Source organism: Sprattus sprattus, assembly GCF_963457725.1.
Source record: "Sprattus sprattus genome assembly, chromosome: 1".
Taxonomy (NCBI): Eukaryota; Metazoa; Chordata; class Actinopteri; order Clupeiformes; family Clupeidae; genus Sprattus; species Sprattus sprattus.
In genome coordinates this window covers 22,026,882-22,048,173 of record NC_137920.1, presented here as the reverse complement: position 1 = coordinate 22,048,173, position 21,292 = coordinate 22,026,882, and positions in this window count along the sequence as shown.

Sequence of the window (21,292 nt, the reverse complement as noted above, 5' to 3'; positions counted from 1 at the left end):
ATTTTATCATTTCAATGACGTCAAGTCTTACAGGAAGTTTTGTTGACCTGTAAGCTTATAAGTATTGCATTTCTTGCTGAAAAATAAACTAACAACCGTTGAACTGGATGGAAAAACGTTTGAAAGACTTTAGACCCATCTGATGGTGATGGAACTTACGAACCGTGCCCTGGTGTTTCGAAGATCATGCTTCTACACATTCGGCTCAAATGGAGGAAAGTAATGTTGAGAAATAAGATTTGAGGACCTGTTTGTAGACTTGTGACAGTACATTTGTCTCAATCCAATTAGCTATGGCACAATGTATTTATTCTGCACAAATAACATCTATGCATAAGACGATTGTGTAAAGGTGCATAATGTTGACGAGGAAAGACACGCACACAAACAAATGTTCTTCGTAAATATAACAAAATTCCAAGGAAAGTGAAGGTTGTTCCACTTGTCTGATGGGACAGAGAGGTTTGTGGTTTTCAGTGAAGTGAAAACTCCTTACTGGTGATTGTTTCAATCATTACAGCTTTGATCTTTAACAGCGTATTGTCTTGCATTTCCTAAGGTTTCATCTTGTTTTTCTATGTACTGCCTTGACCTCCTGACATCTAAAGGTAACCTGCTCCAGGTGAGGCTCGAACTCACAACCTCGGCATTGCTCAACTTGTACTGCCTTATAAGTACCGCGCGCTGACCGATTGCGCCACTGGAGCCTTCTGTTCTACCACCCACTGACTGTTTTACTTTTTTATGTCATAAGGCTTTGTCTGGAGTATTTTATCATTTCAATGACGTCAAGTCTTACAGGAAGTTTTGTTGACCTGTAAGCTTATAAGTATTGCATTTCTTGCTGAAAAATAAACTAACAACCGTTGAACTGGATGGAAAAACGTTTGAAAGACTTTAGACCCATCTGATGGTGATGGAACTTACGAACCGTGCCCTGGTGTTTCGAAGATCATGCTTCTACACATTCGGCTCAAATGGAGGAAAGTAATGTTGAGAAATAAGATTTGAGGACCTGTTTGTAGACTTGTGACAGTACATTTGTCTCAATCCAATTAGCTATGGCACAATGTATTTATTCTGCACAAATAACATCTATGCATAAGACGATTGTGTAAAGGTGCATAATGTTGACGAGGAAAGACACGCACACAAACAAATGTTCTTCGTAAATATAACAAAATTCCAAGGAAAGTGAAGGTTGTTCCACTTGTCTGATGGGACAGAGAGGTTTGTGGTTTTCAGTGAAGTGAAAACTCCTTACTGGTGATTGTTTCAATCATTACAGCTTTGATCTTTAACAGCGTATTGTCTTGCATTTCCTAAGGTTTCATCTTGTTTTTCTATGTACTGCCTTGACCTCCTGACATCTAAAGGTAACCTGCTCCAGGTGAGGCTCGAACTCACAACCTCGGCATTGCTCAACTTGTACTGCCTTATAAGTACCGCGCGCTGACCGATTGCGCCACTGGAGCCTTCTGTTCTACCACCCACTGACTGTTTTACTTTTTTATGTCATAAGGCTTTGGCTGGAGTATTTTATCATTTCAATGACGTCAAGTCTTACAGGAAGTTTTGTTGACCTGTAAGCTTATAAGTATTGCATTTCTTGCTGAAAAATAAACTAACAACCGTTGAACTGGATGGAAAAACGTTTGAAAGAATTTAGACCCATCTGATGGTGATGGAACTTACGAACCGTGCCCTGGTGTTTCGAAGATCATGCTTCTACACATTCGGCTCAAATGGAGGAAAGTAATGTTGAGAAATAAGATTTGAGGACCTGTTTGTCCTGTTTGTAGACTTGTGACAGTACATTTGTCTCAATCCAATTAGCTATGGCACAATGTATTTATTCTGCACAAATAACATCTATGCATAAGACGATTGTGTAAAGGTGCATAATGTTGACGAGGAAAGACACGCACACAAACAAATGTTCTTCGTAAATATAACAAAATTCCAAGGAAAGTGAAGGTTGTTCCACTTGTCTGATGGGACAGAGAGGTTTGTGGTTTTCAGTGAAGTGAAACATCCTTACTGGTGATTGTTTCAATCATTACAGCTTTGATCTTTAACAGCGTATTGTCTTGCATTTCCTAAGGTTTCATCTTGTTTTTCTATGTACTGCCTTGACCTCCTGACATCTAAAGGTAACCTGCTCCAGGTGAGGCTCGAACTCACAACCTCGGCATTGCTCAACTTGTACTGCCTTATAAGTACCGCGCGCTGACCGATTGCGCCACTGGAGCCTTCTGTTCTACCACCCACTGACTGTTTTACTTTTTTATGTCATAAGGCTTTGGCTGGAGTATTTTATCATTTCAATGACGTCAAGTCTTACAGGAAGTTTTGTTGACCTGTAAGCTTATAAGTATTGCATTTCTTGCTGAAAAATAAACTAACAACCGTTGAACTGGATGGAAAAACGTTTGAAAGACTTTAGACCCATCTGATGGTGATGGAACTTACGAACCGTGCCCTGGTGTTTCGAAGATCATGCTTCTACACATTCGGCTCAAATGGAGGAAAGTAATGTTGAGAAATAAGATTTGAGGACCTGTTTGTCCTGTTTGTAGACTTGTGACAGTACATTTGTCTCAATCCAGTTAGCTATGGCACAATGTATTTATTCTGCACAAATAACATCTATGCATAAGACGATTGTGTAAAGGTGCATAATGTTGACGAGGAAAGACACGCACACAAACAAATGTTCTTCGTAAATATAACAAAATTCCAAGGAAAGTGAAGGTTGTTCCACTTGTCTGATGGGACAGACAGGTTTGTGGTTTTCAGTGAAGTGAAACCTCCTTACTGGTGATTGTTTCAATCATTACAGCTTTGATCTTGAACAGCTTATTTTCATGCATTTCCTAAGGTTTCATCTTGTTTTTCTATGTACTGCCTTGACCTCCTGACATCTAAAGGTAACCTGCTCCAGGTGAGGCTTGAACTCACAACCTCGGCATTGCTCAACTTGTACTGCCTTATAAGTACCGCGCGCTGACCGATTGCGCCACTGGAGCCTTCTGTTCTACCACCCACTGACTGTTTTACTTTTTTATGTCATAAGGCTTTGGCTGGAGTATTTTATCATTTCAATGACGTCAAGTCTTACAGGAAGTTTTGTTGACCTGTAAGCTTATAAGTATTGAATTTCTTGCTGAAAAATAAACTAACAACCGTTGAACTGGATGGAAAAACGTTTGAAAGACTTTAGACCCATCTGATGGTGATGGAACTTACGAACCGTGCCCTGGTGTTTCGAAGATCATGCTTCTACACATTCGGCTCAAATGGAGGAAAGTAATGTTGAGAAATAAGATTTGAGGACCTGTTTGTAGACTTGGGACAGTACATTTGTCTCAATCCAATTAGCTATGGCACAATGTATTTATTCTGCACAAATAACATCTATGCATAAGACGATTGTGTAAAGGTGCATAATGTTGACGAGGAAAGACACGCACACAAACAAATGTTCTTCGTAAATATAACAAAATTCCAAGGAAAGTGAAGGTTGTTCCACTTGTCTGATGGGACAGACAGGTTTGTGGTTTTCAGTGAAGTGAAAACTCCTTACTGGTGATTGTTTCAATCATTACAGCTTTGATCTTTAACAGCTTATTGTCATGCATTTCCTAAGGTTTCATCTTGTTTTTCTATGTACTGCCTTGACCTCCTGACATCTAAAGGTAACCTGCTCCAGGTGAGGCTCGAACTCACAACCTCGGAATTGCACAACTTGTACTGCCTTATAAGTACCGCGCGCTGACCGATTGCGCCACTGGAGCCTTCTGTTCTACCACCCACTGACTGTTTTACTTTTTTATGTCATAAGGCTTTGGCTGGAGTATTTTATCATTTCAATGACGTCAAGTCTTACAGGAAGTTTTGTTGACCTGTAAGCTTATAAGTATTGCATTTCTTGCTGAAAAATAAACTAACAACCGTTGAACTGGATGGAAAAACGTTTGAAAGACTTTAGACCCATCTGATGGTGATGGAACTTACGAACCGTGCCCTGGTGTTTCGAAGATCATGCTTCTACACATTCGGCTCAAATGGAGGAAAGTAATGTTGAGAAATAAGATTTGAGGACCTGTTTGTAGACTTGTGACAGTACATTTGTCTCAATCCAATTAGCTATGGCACAATGTATTTATTCTGCACAAATGACATCTATGCATAAGACGATTGTGTAAAGGTGCATAATGTTGACGAGGAAAGACACGCACACAAACAAATGTTCTTCGTAAATATAACAAAATTCCAAGGAAAGTGAAGGTTGTTCCACTTGTCTGATGGGACAGAGAGGTTTGTGGTTTTCAGTGAAGTGAAAACTCCTTACTGGTGATTGTTTCAATCATTACAGCTTTGATCTTTAACAGCGTATTGTCTTGCATTTCCTAAGGTTTCATCTTGTTTTTCTATGTACTGCCTTGACCTCCTGACATCTAAAGGTAACCTGCTCCAGGTGAGGCTCGAACTCACAACCTCGGCATTGCTCAACTTGTACTGCCTTATAAGTACCGCGCGCTGACCGATTGCGCCACTGGAGCCTTCTGTTCTACCACCCACTGACTGTTTTACTTTTTTATGTCATAAGGCTTTGGCTGGAGTATTTTATCATTTCAATGACGTCAAGTCTTACAGGAAGTTTTGTTGACCTGTAAGCTTATAAGTATTGCATTTCTTGCTGAAAAATAAACTAACAACCGTTGAACTGGATGGAAAAACGTTTGAAAGACTTTAGACCCATCTGATGGTGATGGAACTTACGAACCGTGCCCTGGTGTTTCGAAGATCATGCTTCTACACATTCGGCTCAAATGGAGGAAAGTAATGTTGAGAAATAAGATTTGAGGACCTGTTTGTCCTGTTTGTAGACTTGTGACAGTACATTTGTCTCAATCCAATTAGCTATGGCACAATGTATTTATTCTGCACAAATAACATCTATGCATAAGACGATTGTGTAAAGGTGCATAATGTTGACGAGGAAAGACACGCACACAAACAAATGTTCTTCGTAAATATAACAAAATTCCAAGGAAAGTGAAGGTTGTTCCACTTGTCTGATGGGACAGAGAGGTTTGTGGTTTTCAGTGAAGTGAAACATCCTTACTGGTGATTGTTTCAATCATTACAGCTTTGGGGCCGTATTCACAAAGAATCTTAGGGCTAAAAGTAGCTCATAAGTGGCGAATTTAGGAGAAACTCCTAAAAATAATGGGCGTGTCAGTCTTAAATTTAGGACTCCTATTTTTTTTTACTAAGAGCAATTCACAAAATATTTTATCCCTAAAAGTAGCACCTAAGTCTAGGACAGCTTAAAACTCCTCGTGAGGACTCCTAAGTCACTAAGACCTATTCACAAAAAGTCTTAAAATGGCTGAGGCCAGACGTAAGGTGTTGGAGACAATGAACGACTCTGAATTGTTGAGAAGATATCGTTTAAACCGCGAAGGCATCAACATTTTACTAGAATTAGTGTGGGATGCAATCACGTCTCCAACTATCCGAAACAACCCAATCAGTCCGGAAATTAAATGTTTGATAACATTAAGATTTTTGGATTTTTCACAATCATGGATATTGTTGCGAAGTGGCCTGGATCTACTCACGATTCGCGCATTTTAATGGAGAGCGGTCTGCGCCTTTTTGAGCGGCACCATGTACCTGCTGAATGCCACTTGTTGGGTGACAGTGGTTATCCATGCAAGACATGGCTTTTGACACCCTTCCTCAATCCACAACCGGGAGCACAGTTGAACTACAACATGCAAGTATACGCATGAGGCCTATTTTGGTGACACAATACCTGTAGCCGCGACGGCTCTTTTAAAGTTCACTCCGCAATCTCCATCCTACATTGTGACTGGAGCGCATACCACCGCTTCTCGCAGTCATCGACAGAGCGACACACGGCAGGGAATGAAGCATTTATGTTAACACATATGTCCTCCCATGCCTAGGGTTGGGTACCGAGAACCGGTACCAATACGGCACCGGTTCCATACAACCGATACCTACCCGGACCGAAATGCAACGCAGATTTCGGTGCTTCCTTTCGGTGCCTGAGCAGATTTTTTTTTTTTTTTTTTTTTTTTTAATTTAAATTTTTATAATTTAACAAAACTAGCGATAGCTAACGAGATGTAACGTTAGTGGCGTAGATCTTTCTGAGTACGATCTGTATACTTTTTTGTGTTGCTAACAGATTTCGTGGGGCACATATAAAACTGCTCCATCTCCCAATGTAGACTCTCGCCTGTGTCGCTCACGCTGCATTCCGTATGGGACTAGTGGAAACGAGATTTGTGTTGAGTAGTTGCCATGGTAATGGGTTGACTTGCGTGTGGTTTCGGTTTCAAGATAAGTGTGGTTGTTCTAAGCAGAAGTTGGATACGCTTTATTAAACGGAGAGCTACCGTCTCATCCAAAGATATTCCTTCTCAATGTGAGTTCTTAAGAGAGCACTCGGACGCTACAATAACATTGCAACAGTCTGACAGCGAAGAGCAGGCAGCCTTGCACAGAGCAAGCACAAACAGAGCTAGACATCAATGTCGAAAGGTAAACGATCAAAAGTGTGGCTGTATTTCGCACAAAAAGATTCAAACAACGCGACGTGCAGCATATGCAACAACAAACTCAAGAGGCTCTGAAGCTAAACTCTTAAAGGGGCAGTACACATTCACGAAACCAGTGGGTTTAAATAAATGCAAACTAATTAATATTTTTTTTACTCTGAAGGCAAACATGCTCATATTTCTGCAAAAGTATTACTGAAGTGTGAAGTGTGTGTACAGAGTGTGTTATGTATTTATTTATATTTATTTAAGTGTACTGTAAACAGTTGTTATAAGTTAATATATTGTTCATAGTTGAAGTTAAAAGGTTTGAAGCCAAGTGTTTTGTATTTATTTTTATTTATAGTATACCTTAAACAGTTAATATATTGTTAAATTTGAAGAAAACTATTTGCCTTGGCAATAAATAAGCCTAATGTCTTTAATTAAAAAAAAAAAAAAAAAGTATCGGTTCTGGCACCGTTTAGGCACCGGTATCGTTTTAAAAGTATCGGTTATGTACCGGTATCGGAAAAAACCCAAACGATACCCATCCCTACCCATGCCTCACGCATAGTTTGCAGGGTGCTTTAATTATTACTTCTTTGATTTCATGCAATTTCCGTGTTTTTTTCGGCAATTTCTCTTTCTCTTAACGTGCAAAGCGTCATTCTCATTGGATGCACAAACTTGTCATCATGCGTGTGCATTCTGCTAAGTGCACTGTCCATAACTATTTAATATGACTTTATTTGAAGCCTAGGTTATTCTCTTATTTTCTGTTGATTTAGTGGGATCGTTAGGGGGATGTTAGGACTGAGTTTTGAATGAGAGCGCCTGTCAGCAACCAATCACCGTGCGCACCACTTCTAAACTCGTGCATGAGGATCGACGTCATCCATAGCAACGGAGTTTTTATCTTAAGCTTAGGAGTTGGTTTTATCCTTAGTATGAGTAGGTCTCAGAGCCGTTGTGAATCACTTTTAAGAAATTACTCCTACGTAAAAGGTTTTAGCGCGAGTTAGGAGCACTCCTAGTGGTAAGATAAAAGGCTTTGTGAATACGGCCCCTGATCTTTAACAGCGTATTGTCTTGCATTTCCTAAGGTTTCATCTTGTTTTTCTATGTACTGCCTTGACCTCCTGACATCTAAAGGTAACCTGCTCCAGGTGAGGCTCGAACTCACAACCTCGGCATTGCTCAACTTGTACTGCCTTATAAGTACCGCGCGCTGACCGATTGCGCCACTGGAGCCTTCTGTTCTACCACCCACTGACTGTTTTACTTTTTTATGTCATAAGGCTTTGGCTGGAGTATTTTATCATTTCAATGACGTCAAGTCTTACAGGAAGTTTTGTTGACCTGTAAGCTTATAAGTATTGCATTTCTTGCTGAAAAATAAACTAACAACCGTTGAACTGGATGGAAAAACGTTTGAAAGACTTTAGACCCATCTGATGGTGATGGAACTTACGAACCGTGCCCTGGTGTTTCGAAGATCATGCTTCTACACATTCGGCTCAAATGGAGGAAAGTAATGTTGAGAAATAAGATTTGAGGACCTGTTTGTAGACTTGTGACAGTACATTTGTCTCAATCCAATTAGCTATGGCACAATGTATTTATTCTGCACAAATAACATCTATGCATAAGACGATTGTGTAAAGGTGCATAATGTTGACGAGGAAAGACACGCACACAAACAAATGTTCTTCGTAAATATAACAAAATTCCAAGGAAAGTGAAGGTTGTTCCACTTGTCTGATGGGACAGAGAGGTTTGTGGTTTTCAGTGAAGTGAAAACTCCTTACTGGTGATTGTTTCAATCATTAAAGCTTTGATCTTTAACAGCGTATTGTCATGCATTTCCTAAGGATTCATCTTGTTTTTCTATGTACTGCCTTGACCTCCTGACATCTAAAGGTAACCTGCTCCAGGTGAGGCTCGAACTCACAACCTCGGCATTGCTCAACTTGTACTGCCTTATAAGTACCGCGCGCTGACCGATTGCGCCACTGGAGCCTTCTGTTCTACCACCCACTGACTGTTTTACTTTTTTATGTCATAAGGCTTTGGCTGGAGTATTTTATCATTTCAATGACGTCAAGTCTTACAGGAAGTTTTGTTGACCTGTAAGCTTATAAGTATTGCATTTCTTGCTGAAAAATAAACTAACAACCGTTGAACTGGATGGAAAAACGTTTGAAAGACTTTAGACCCATCTGATGGTGATGGAACTTACGAACCGTGCCCTGGTGTTTCGAAGATCATGCTTCTACACATTCGGCTCAAATGGAGGAAAGAAATGTTGAGAAATAAGATTTGAGGACCTGTTTGTAGACTTGTGACAGTACATTTGTCTCAATCCAATTAGCTATGGCAAAATGTATTTATTCTGCACAAATAACATCTATGCATAAGACGATTGTGTAAAGGTGCATAATGTTGACGAGGAAAGACACGCACACAAACAAATGTTCTTCGTAAATATAACAAAATTCCAAGGAAAGTGAAGGTTGTTCCACTTGTCTGATGGGACAGAGAGGTTTGTGGTTTTCAGTGAAGTGAAACATCCTTACTGGTGATTGTTTCAATCATTACAGCTTTGATCTTTAACAGCGTATTGTCTTGCATTTCCTAAGGTTTCATCTTGTTTTTCTATGTACTGCCTTGACCTCCTGACATCTAAAGGTAACCTGCTCCAGGTGAGGCTCGAACTCACAACCTCGGCATTGCTCAACTTGTACTGCCTTATAAGTACCGCGCGCTGACCGATTGCGCCACTGGAGCCTTCTGTTCTACCACCCACTGACTGTTTTACTTTTTTATGTCATTAGGCTTTGGCTGGAGTATTTTATCATTTCAATGACGTCAAGTCTTACAGGAAGTTTTGTTGACCTGTAAGCTTATAAGTATTGCATTTCTTGCTGAAAAATAAACTAACAACCGTTGAACTGGATGGAAAAACGTTTGAAAGACTTTAGACCCATCTGATGGTGATGGAACTTACGAACCGTGCCCTGGTGTTTCGAAGATCATGCTTCTACACATTCGGCTCAAATGGAGGAAAGTACCTGTTTGTCCTGTTTGTAGACTTGTGACAGTACATTTGTCTCAATCCAATTAGCTATGGCACAATGTATTTATTCTGCACAAATAACATCTATGCATAAGACGATTGTGTAAAGGTGCATAATGTTGACGAGGAAAGACACGCACACAAACAAATGTTCTTCGTAAATATAACAAAATTCCAAGGAAAGTGAAGGTTGTTCCACTTGTCTGATGGGACAGACAGGTTTGTGGTTTTCAGTGAAGTGAAACCTCCTTACTGGTGATTGTTTCAATCATTACAGCTTTGATCTTGAACAGCTTATTTTCATGCATTTCCTAAGGTTTCATCTTGTTTTTCTATGTACTGCCTTGACCTCCTGACATCTAAAGGTAACCTGCTCCAGGTGAGGCTTGAACTCACAACCTCGGCATTGCTCAACTTGTACTGCCTTATAAGTACCGCGCGCTGACCGATTGCGCCACTGGAGCCTTCTGTTCTACCACCCACTGACTGTTTTACTTTTTTATGTCATAAGGCTTTGGCTGGAGTATTTTATCATTTCAATGACGTCAAGTCTTACAGGAAGTTTTGTTGACCTGTAAGCTTATAAGTATTGAATTTCTTGCTGAAAAATAAACTAACAACCGTTGAACTGGATGGAAAAACGTTTGAAAGACTTTAGACCCATCTGATGGTGATGGAACTTACGAACCGTGCCCTGGTGTTTCGAAGATCATGCTTCTACACATTCGGCTCAAATGGAGGAAAGTAATGTTGAGAAATAAGATTTGAGGACCTGTTTGTAGACTTGGGACAGTACATTTGTCTCAATCCAATTAGCTATGGCACAATGTATTAATTCTGCACAAATAACATCTATGCATAAGACGATTGTGTAAAGGTGCATAATGTTGACGAGGAAAGACACGCACACAAACAAATGTTCTTCGTAAATATAACAAAATTCCAAGGAAAGTGAAGGTTGTTCCACTTGTCTGATGGGACAGACAGGTTTGTGGTTTTCAGTGAAGTGAAAACTCCTTACTGGTGATTGTTTCAATCATTACAGCTTTGATCTTTAACAGCTTATTGTCATGCATTTCCTAAGGTTTCATCTTGTTTTTCTATGTACTGCCTTGACCTCCTGACATCTAAAGGCAACCTGCTCCAGGTGAGGCTCGAACTCACAACCTCGGCATTGCTCAACTTGTACTGCCTTATAAGTACCGCGCGCTGACCGATTGCGCCACTGGAGCCTTCTGTTCTACCACCCACTGACTGTTTTACTTTTTTATGTCATAAGGCTTTGGCTGGAGTATTTTATCATTTCAATGACGTCAAGTCTTACAGGAAGTTTTGTTGACCTGTAAGCTTATAAGTATTGCATTTCTTGCTGAAAAATAAACTAACAACCGTTGAACTGGATGGAAAAACGTTTGAAAGACTTTAGACCCATCTGATGGTGATGGAACTTACGAACCGTGCCCTGGTGTTTCGAAGATCATGCTTCTACACATTCGGCTCAAATGGAGGAAAGTAATGTTGAGAAATAAGATTTGAGGACCTGTTTGTCCTGTTTGTAGACTTGTGACAGTACATTTGTCTCAATCCAATTAGCTATGGCACAATGTATTTATTCTGCACAAATAACATCTATGCATAAGACGATTGTGTAAAGGTGCATAATGTTGACGAGGAAAGACACGCACACAAACAAATGTTCTTCGTAAATATAACAAAATTCCAAGGAAAGTGAAGGTTGTTCCACTTGTCTGATGGGACAGACAGGTTTGTGGTTTTCAGTGAAGTGAAACCTCCTTACTGGTGATTGTTTCAATCATTACAGCTTTGATCTTGAACAGCTTATTTTCATGCATTTCCTAAGGTTTCATCTTGTTTTTCTATGTACTGCCTTGACCTCCTGACATCTAAAGGTAACCTGCTCCAGGTGAGGCTCGAACTCACAACCTCGGCATTGCTCAACTTGTACTGCCTTATAAGTACAGCGCGCTGACCGATTGCGCCACTGGAGCCTTCTGTTCTACCACCCACTGACTGTTTTACTTTTTTATGTCATAAGGCTTTGTCTGGAGTATTTTATCATTTCAATGACGTCAAGTCTTACAGGAAGTTTTGTTGACCTGTAAGCTTATAAGTATTGCATTTCTTGCTGAAAAATAAACTAACAACCGTTGAACTGGATGGAAAAACGTTTGAAAGACTTTAGACCCATCTGATGGTGATGGAACTTACGAACCGTGCCCTGGTGTTTCGAAGATCATGCTTCTACACATTCGGCTCAAATGGAGGAAAGTAATGTTGAGAAATAAGATTTGAGGACCTGTTTGTAGACTTGTGACAGTACATTTGTCTCAATCCAATTAGCTATGGCACAATGTATTTATTCTGCACAAATAACATCTATGCATAAGACGATTGTGTAAAGGTGCATAATGTTGACGAGGAAAGACACGCACACAAACAAATGTTCTTCGTAAATATAACAAAATTCCAAGGAAAGTGAAGGTTGTTCCACTTGTCTGATGGGACAGAGAGGTTTGTGGTTTTCAGTGAAGTGAAAACTCCTTACTGGTGATTGTTTCAATCATTACAGCTTTGATCTTTAACAGCGTATTGTCTTGCATTTCCTAAGGTTTCATCTTGTTTTTCTATGTACTGCCTTGACCTCCTGACATCTAAAGGTAACCTGCTCCAGGTGAGGCTCGAACTCACAACCTCGGCATTGCTCAACTTGTACTGCCTTATAAGTACCGCGCGCTGACCGATTGCGCCACTGGAGCCTTCTGTTCTACCACCCACTGACTGTTTTACTCTTTTATGTCATAAGGCTTTGGCTGGAGTATTTTATCATTTCAATGACGTCAAGTCTTACAGGAAGTTTTGTTGACCTGTAAGCTTATAAGTATTGCATTTCTTGCTGAAAAATAAACTAACAACCGTTGAACTGGATGGAAAAACGTTTGAAAGACTTTAGACCCATCTGATGGTGATGGAACTTACGAACCGTGCCCTGGTGTTTCGAAGATCATGCTTCTACACATTCGGCTCAAATGGAGGAAAGTAATGTTGAGAAATAAGATTTGAGGACCTGTTTGTCCTGTTTGTAGACTTGTGACAGTACATTTGTCTCAATCCAATTAGCTATGGCACAATGTATTTATTCTGCACAAATAACATCTATGCATAAGACGATTGTGTAAAGGTGCATAATGTTGACGAGGAAAGACACGCACACAAACAAATGTTCTTCGTAAATATAACAAAATTCCAAGGAAAGTGAAGGTTGTTCCACTTGTCTGATGGGACAGACAGGTTTGTGGTTTTCAGTGAAGTGAAAACTCCTTACTGGTGATTGTTTCAATCATTACAGCTTTGATCTTGAACAGCTTATTTTCATGCATTTCCTAAGGTTTCATCTTGTTTTTCTATGTACTGCCTTGACCTCCTGACATCTAAAGGTAACCTGCTCCAGGTGAGGCTTGAACTCACAACCTCGGCATTGCTCAACTTGTACTGCCTTATAAGTACCGCGCACTGACCGATTGCGCCACTGGAGCCTTCTGTTCTACCACCCACTGACTGTTTTACTTTTTTATGTCATAAGGCTTTGGCTGGAGTATTTTATCATTTCAATGACGTCAAGTCTTACAGGAAGTTTTGTTGACCTGTAAGCTTATAAGTATTGCATTTCTTGCTGAAAAATAAACTAACAACCGTTGAACTGGATGGAAAAACGTTTGAAAGACTTTAGACCCATCTGATGGTGATGGAACTTACGAACCGTGCCCTGGTGTTTCGAAGATCATGCTTCTACACATTCGGCTCAAATGGAGGAAAGTAATGTTGAGAAATAAGATTTGAGGACCTGTTTGTAGACTTGGGACAGTACATTTGTCTCAATCCAATTAGCTATGGCACAATGTATTTATTCTGCACAAATAACATCTATGCATAAGACGATTGTGTAAAGGTGCATAATGTTGACGAGGAAAGACACGCACACAAACAAATGTTCTTCGTAAATATAACAAAATTCCAAGGAAAGTGAAGGTTGTTCCACTTGTCTGATGGGACAGACAGGTTTGTGGTTTTCAGTGAAGTGAAAACTCCTTACTGGTGATTGTTTCAATCATTACAGCCTTGATCTTTAACAGCTTATTGTCATGCATTTCCTAAGGTTTCATCTTGTTTTTCTATGTACTGCCTTGACCTCCTGACATCTAAAGGCAACCTGCTCCAGGTGAGGCTCGAACTCACAACCTCGGCATTGCTCAACTTGTACTGCCTTATAAGTACCGCGCGCTGACCGATTGCGCCACTGGAGCCTTCTGTTCTACCACCCACTGACTGTTTTACTTTTTTATGTCATAAGGCTTTGGCTGGAGTATTTTATCATTTCAATGACGTCAAGTCTTACAGGAAGTTTTGTTGACCTGTAAGCTTATAAGTATTGCATTTCTTGCTGAAAAATAAACTAACAACCGTTGAACTGGATGGAAAAACGTTTGAAAGACTTTAGACCCATCTGATGGTGATGGAACTTACGAACCGTGCCCTGGTGTTTCGAAGATCATGCTTCTACACATTCGGCTCAAATGGAGGAAAGTAATGTTGAGAAATAAGATTTGAGGACCTGTTTGTCCTGTTTGTAGACTTGTGACAGTACATTTGTCTCAATCCAATTAGCTATGGCACAATGTATTTATTCTGCACAAATAACATCTATGCATAAGACGATTGTGTAAAGGTGCATAATGTTGACGAGGAAAGACACGCACACAAACAAATGTTCTTCGTAAATATAACAAAATTCCAAGGAAAGTGAAGGTTGTTCCACTTGTCTGATGGGACAGACAGGTTTGTGGTTTTCAGTGAAGTGAAACCTCCTTACTGGTGATTGTTTCAATCATTACAGCTTTGATCTTGAACAGCTTATTTTCATGCATTTCCTAAGGTTTCATCTTGTTTTTCTATGTACTGCCTTGACCTCCTGACATCTAAAGGTAACCTGCTCCAGGTGAGGCTCGAACTCACAACCTCGGCATTGCTCAACTTGTACTGCCTTATAAGTACCGCGCGCTGACCGATTGCGCCACTGGAGCCTTCTGTTCTACCACCCACTGACTGTTTTACTTTTTTATGTCATAAGGCTTTGTCTGGAGTATTTTATCATTTCAATGACGTCAAGTCTTACAGGAAGTTTTGTTGACCTGTAAGCTTATAAGTATTGCATTTCTTGCTGAAAAATAAACTAACAACCGTTGAACTGGATGGAAAAACGTTTGAAAGACTTTAGACCCATCTGATGGTGATGGAACTTACGAACCGTGCCCTGGTGTTTCGAAGATCATGCTTCTACACATTCAGCTCAAATGGAGGAAAGTAATGTTGAGAAATAAGATTTGAGGACCTGTTTGTAGACTTGTGACAGTACATTTGTCTCAATCCAATTAGCTATGGCACAATGTATTTATTCTGCACAAATAACATCTATGCATAAGACGATTGTGTAAAGGTGCATAATGTTGACGAGGAAAGACACGCACACAAACAAATGTTCTTCGTAAATATAACAAAATTCCAAGGAAAGTGAAGGTTGTTCCACTTGTCTGATGGGACAGAGAGGTTTGTGGTTTTCAGTGAAGTGAAAACTCCTTACTGGTGATTGTTTCAATCATTACAGCTTTGATCTTTAACAGCGTATTGTCTTGCATTTCCTAAGGTTTCATCTTGTTTTTCTATGTACTGCCTTGACCTCCTGACATCTAAAGGTAACCTGCTCCAGGTGAGGCTCGAACTCACAACCTCGGCATTGCTCAACTTGTACTGCCTTATAAGTACCGCGCGCTGACCGATTGCGCCACTGGAGCCTTCTGTTCTACCACCCACTGACTGTTTTACTTTTTTATGTCATAAGGCTTTGGCTGGAGTATTTTATCATTTCAATGACGTCAAGTCTTACAGGAAGTTTTGTTGACCTGTAAGCTTATAAGTATTGCATTTCTTGCTGAAAAATAAACTAACAACCGTTGAACTGGATGGAAAAACGTTTGAAAGACTTTAGACCCATCTGATGGTGATGGAACTTACGAACCGTGCCCTGGTGTTTCGAAGATCATGCTTCTACACATTCGGCTCAAATGGAGGAAAGTAATGTTGAGAAATAAGATTTGAGGACCTGTTTGTCCTGTTTGTAGACTTGTGACAGTACATTTGTCTCAATCCAATTAGCTATGGCACAATGTATTTATTCTGCACAAATAACATCTATGCATAAGACGATTGTGTAAAGGTGCATAATGTTGACGAGGAAAGACACGCACACAAACAAATGTTCTTCGTAAATATAACAAAATTCCAAGGAAAGTGAAGGTTGTTCCACTTGTCTGATGGGACAGACAGGTTTGTGGTTTTCAGTGAAGTGAAACCTCCTTACTGGTGATTGTTTCAATCATTACAGCTTTGATCTTGAACAGCTTATTTTCATGCATTTCCTAAGGTTTCATCTTGTTTTTCTATGTACTGCCTTGACCTCCTGACATCTAAAGGTAACCTGCTCCAGGTGAGGCTCGAACTCACAACCTCGGCATTGCTCAACTTGTACTGCCTTATAAGTACAGCGCGCTGACCGATTGCGCCACTGGAGCCTTCTGTTCTACCACCCACTGACTGTTTTACTTTTTTATGTCATAAGGCTTTGTCTGGAGTATTTTATCATTTCAATGACGTCAAGTCTTACAGGAAGTTTTGTTGACCTGTAAGCTTATAAGTATTGCATTTCTTGCTGAAAAATAAACTAACAACCGTTGAACTGGATGGAAAAACGTTTGAAAGACTTTAGACCCATCTGATGGTGATGGAACTTACGAACCGTGCCCTGGTGTTTCGAAGATCATGCTTCTACACATTCGGCTCAAATGGAGGAAAGTAATGTTGAGAAATAAGATTTGAGGACCTGTTTGTAGACTTGTGACAGTACATTTGTCTCAATCCAATTAGCTATGGCACAATGTATTTATTCTGCACAAATAACATCTATGCATAAGACGATTGTGTAAAGGTGCATAATGTTGACGAGGAAAGACACGCACACAAACAAATGTTCTTCGTAAATATAACAAAATTCCAAGGAAAGTGAAGGTTGTTCCACTTGTCTGATGGGACAGAGAGGTTTGTGGTTTTCAGTGAAGTGAAAACTCCTTACTGGTGATTGTTTCAATCATTACAGCTTTGATCTTTAACAGCGTATTGTCTTGCATTTCCTAAGGTTTCATCTTGTTTTTCTATGTACTGCCTTGACCTCCTGACATCTAAAGGTAACCTGCTCCAGGTGAGGCTCGAACTCACAACCTCGGCATTGCTCAACTTGTACTGCCTTATAAGTACCGCGCGCTGACCGATTGCGCCACTGGAGCCTTCTGTTCTACCACCCACTGACTGTTTTACTTTTTTATGTCATAAGGCTTTGGCTGGAGTATTTTATCATTTCAATGACGTCAAGTCTTACAGGAAGTTTTGTTGACCTGTAAGCTTATAAGTATTGCATTTCTTGCTGAAAAATAAACTAACAACCGTTGAACTGGATGGAAAAACGTTTGAAAGAATTTAGACCCATCTGATGGTGATGGAACTTACGAACCGTGCCCTGGTGTTTCGAAGATCATGCTTCTACACATTCGGCTCAAATGGAGGAAAGTAATGTTGAGAAATAAGATTTGAGGACCTGTTTGTCCTGTTTGTAGACTTGTGACAGTACATTTGTCTCAATCCAATTAGCTATGGCACAATGTATTTATTCTGCACAAATAACATCTATGCATAAGACGATTGTGTAAAGGTGCATAATGTTGACGAGGAAAGACACGCACACAAACAAATGTTCTTCGTAAATATAACAAAATTCCAAGGAAAGTGAAGGTTGTTCCACTTGTCTGATGGGACAGAGAGGTTTGTGGTTTTCAGTGAAGTGAAAACTCCTTACTGGTGATTGTTTCAATCATTACAGCTTTGATCTTTAACAGCGTATTGTCTTGCATTTCCTAAGGTTTCATCTTGTTTTTCTATGTACTGCCTTGACCTCCTGACATCTAAAGGTAACCTGCTCCAGGTGAGGCTCGAACTCACAACCTCGGCATTGCTCAACTTGTACTGCCTTATAAGTACCGCGCGCTGACCGATTGCGCCACTGGAGCCTTCTGTTCTACCACCCACTGACTGTTTTACTCTTTTATGTCATAAGGCTTTGGCTGGAGTATTTTATCATTTCAATGACGTCAAGTCTTACAGGAAGTTTTGTTGACCTGTAAGCTTATAAGTATTGCATTTCTTGCTGAAAAATAAACTAACAACCGTTGAACTGGATGGAAAAACGTTTGAAAGACTTTAGACCCATCTGATGGTGATGGAACTTACGAACCGTGCCCTGGTGTTTCGAAGATCATGCTTCTACACATTCGGCTCAAATGGAGGAAAGTAATGTTGAGAAATAAGATTTGAGGACCTGTTTGTCCTGTTTGTAGACTTGTGACAGTACATTTGTCTCAATCCAATTAGCTATGGCACAATGTATTTATTCTGCACAAATAACATCTATGCATAAGACGATTGTGTAAAGGTGCATAATGTTGACGAGGAAAGACACGCACACAAACAAATGTTCTTCGTAAATATAACAAAATTCCAAGGAAAGTGAAGGTTGTTCCACTTGTCTGATGGGACAGACAGGTTTGTGGTTTTCAGTGAAGTGAAAACTCCTTACTGGTGATTGTTTCAATCATTACAGCTTTGATCTTGAACAGCTTATTTTCATGCATTTCCTAAGGTTTCATCTTGTTTTTCTATGTACTGCCTTGACCTCCTGACATCTAAAGGTAACCTGCTCCAGGTGAGGCTTGAACTCACAACCTCGGCATTGCTCAACTTGTACTGCCTTATAAGTACCGTGCACTGACCGATTGCGCCACTGGAGCCTTCTGTTCTACCACCCACTGACTGTTTTACTTTTTTATGTCATAAGGCTTTGGCTGGAGTATTTTATCATTTCAATGACGTCAAGTCTTACAGGAAGTTTTGTTGACCTGTAAGCTTATAAGTATTGCATTTCTTGCTGAAAAATAAACTAACAACCGTTGAACTGGATGGAAAAACGTTTGAAAGACTTTAGACCCATCTGATGGTGATGGAACTTACGAACCGTGCCCTGGTGTTTCGAAGATCATGCTTCTACACATTCGGCTCAAATGGAGGAAAGTAATGTTGAGAAATAAGATTTGAGGACCTGTTTGTAGACTTGGGACAGTACATTTGTCTCAATCCAATTAGCTATGGCACAATGTATTTATTCTGCACAAATAACATCTATGCATAAGACGATTGTGTAAAGGTGCATAATGTTGACGAGGAAAGACACGCACACAAACAAATGTTCTTCGTAAATATAACAAAATTCCAAGGAAAGTGAAGGTTGTTCCACTTGTCTGATGGGACAGACAGGTTTGTGGTTTTCAGTGAAGTGAAAACTCCTTACTGGTGATTGTTTCAATCATTACAGCTTTGATCTTTAACAGCTTATTGTCATGCATTTCCTAAGGTTTCATCTTGTTTTTCTATGTACTGCCTTGACCTCCTGACATCTAAAGGCAACCTGCTCCAGGTGAGGCTCGAACTCACAACCTCGGCATTGCTCAACTTGTACTGCCTTATAAGTACCGCGCGCTGACCGATTGCGCCACTGGAGCCTTCTGTTCTACCACCCACTGACTGTTTTACTTTTTTATGTCATAAGGCTTTGGCTGGAGTATTTTATCATTTCAATGACGTCAAGTCTTACAGGAAGTTTTGTTGACCTGTAAGCTTATAAGTATTGCATTTCTTGCTGAAAAATAAACTAACAACCGTTGAACTGGATGGAAAAACGTTTGAAAGACTTTAGACCCATCTGATGGTGATGGAACTTACGAACCGTGCCCTGGTGTTTCGAAGATCATGCTTCTACACATTCGGCTCAAATGGAGGAAAGTAATGTTGAGAAATAAGATTTGAGGACCTGTTTGTCCTGTTTGTAGACTTGTGACAGTACATTTGTCTCAATCCAATTAGCTATGGCACAATGTATTTATTCTGCACAAATAACATCTATGCATAAGACGATTGTGTAAAGGTGCATAATGTTGACGAGGAAAGACACGCACACAAACAAATGTTCTTCGTAAATATAACAAAATTCCAAGGAAAGTGAAGGTTGTTCCACTTGTCTGATGGGACAGAGAGGTTTGTGGTTTTCAGTGAAGTGAAACCTCCTTACTGGTGATTGTTTCAATCATTACAGCTTTGATCTTGAACAGCTTATTTTCATGCATTTCCTAAGGTTTCATCTTGTTTTTCTATGTACTGCCTTGACCTCCTGACATCTAAAGGTAACCTGCTCCAGGTGAGGCTCGAACTCACAACCTCGGCATTGCTCAACTTGTACTGCCTTATAAGTACCGCGCGCTGACCGATTGCGCCACTGGAGCCTTCTGTTCTACCACCCACTGACTGTTTTACTTTTTTATGTCATAAGGCTTTGTCTGGAGTATTTTATCATTTCAATGACGTCAAGTCTTACAGGAAGTTTTGTTGACCTGTAAGCTTATAAGTATTGCATTTCTTGCTGAAAAATAAACTAACAACCGTTGAACTGGATGGAAAAACGTTTGAAAGACTTTAGACCCATCTGATGGTGATGGAACTTACGAACCGTGCCCTGGTGTTTCGAAGATCATGCTTCTACACATTCGGCTCAAATGGAGGAAAGTAATGTTGAGAAATAAGATTTGAGGACCTGTTTGTAGACTTGTGACAGTACATTTGTCTCAATCCAATTAGCTATGGCACAATGTATTTATTCTGCACAAATAACATCTATGCATAAGACGATTGTGTAAAGGTGCATAATGTTGACGAGGAAAGACACGCACACAAACAAATGTTCTTCGTAAATATAACAAAATTCCAAGGAAAGTGAAGGTTGTTCCACTTGTCTGATGGGACAGACAGGTTTGTGGTTTTCAGTGAAGTGAAAACTCCTTACTGGTGATTGTTTCAATCATTACAGCTTTGATCTTTAACAGCGTATTGTCTTGCATTTCCTAAGGTTTCATCTTGTTTTTCTATGTACTGCCTTGACCTCCTGACATCTAAAGGTAACCTGCTCCAGGTGAGGCTCGAACTCACAACCTCGGCATTGCTCAACTTGTACTGCCTTATAAGTACCGCGCGCTGACCGATTGCGCCACTGGAGCCTTCTGTTCTACCACCCACTGACTGTTTTACTTTTTTATGTCATAAGGCTTTGGCTGGAGTATTTTATCATTTCAATGACGTCAAGTCTTACAGGAAGTTTTGTTGACCTGTAAGCTTATAAGTATTGCATTTCTTGCTGAAAAATAAACTAACAACCGTTGAACTGGATGGAAAAACGTTTGAAAGACTTTAGACCCATCTGATGGTGATGGAACTTACGAACCGTGCCCTGGTGTTTCGAAGATCATGCTTCTACACATTCGGCTCAAATGGAGGAAAGTAATGTTGAGAAATAAGATTTGAGGACCTGTTTGTCCTGTTTGTAGACTTGTGACAGTACATTTGTCTCAATCCA